The sequence below is a fragment of the Myotis brandtii genome, unplaced genomic scaffold (assembly GCF_000412655.1).
Source record: "Myotis brandtii unplaced genomic scaffold, ASM41265v1 scaffold1720, whole genome shotgun sequence".
NCBI classification, from domain to species: Eukaryota; Metazoa; Chordata; class Mammalia; order Chiroptera; family Vespertilionidae; genus Myotis; species Myotis brandtii.
In genome coordinates, this window is record NW_005356342.1 from 75,255 (window position 1) to 75,902 (window position 648).

Sequence of the window (648 nt, forward strand, 5' to 3'; positions counted from 1 at the left end):
CCCTCCTCCCTCAGACCCAGGAGTCCAGGCCCCCAGCCCCTCCTCCCTCAGACCCAGGAGTCCAGGCCCCCAGCCCCTCCTCCCTCAGACCCAGGAGTCCAGGCCCCCAGCCCCTCCTCCCTCAGACCCAGGAGTCCAGGCCCCCAGCCCCTCCTCCCTCAGACCCAGGAGTCCAGGCCCCCAGCCCCTCCTCCCTCAGACCCAGGAGTCCAGGCCCCCAGCCCCTCCTCCCTCAGACCCAGGAGTCCAGGCCCCCAGCCCCTCCTCCCTCAGACCCAGGAGTTCAGGCCCCCAGCCTCCTCCTCCCTCAGACCCAGGAGTCCAGGCCCAGCTCTCCTCCCTCAGACCCAGGAGTTCAGGCCCCAGCCCCCTGAGCCCTCAGACCCAGGAGTCCAGGTCCCCAGTCCCTCCTCCCTCAGACCCAGGAGTCCAGGTCCCCAGCCCTCTCCTCTCCAGAACCCGAGTCTGGCTCCGCCCCAGTCTTTCTAGGGACTCAGACACCCTGCATCCCAGCCCACGTCTCCTTTGCACCCAAGAATCCTGGACCGCAGCCTCACCTCGCAGGTTTGCGGCGGCGGCGGAGTGGAAGCCGGGGCGACAGCTGCAGCCTGGAAGGGTCTGCGGACTGGGTGGGGATGGCGGGTGGGT

The 648-nt window shown here is 69.8% G+C and overlaps 1 protein-coding gene across 1 annotated transcript in view; it reads right to left on the reverse strand.

The window, feature by feature from the left end:
• Positions 1 to 642, reverse strand: part of MYADM (myeloid-associated differentiation marker) — a 6,839-nt gene extending 6,197 nt beyond the window's left edge. The window contains exon 1 of the mRNA XM_005863128.2: positions 558 to 642. The gene's annotated coding sequence lies outside the window, so the exon portion shown is untranslated. The remainder of the gene's footprint in view (positions 1 to 557) is intronic.
• Positions 643 to 648: the final 6 nt, after the last annotated feature.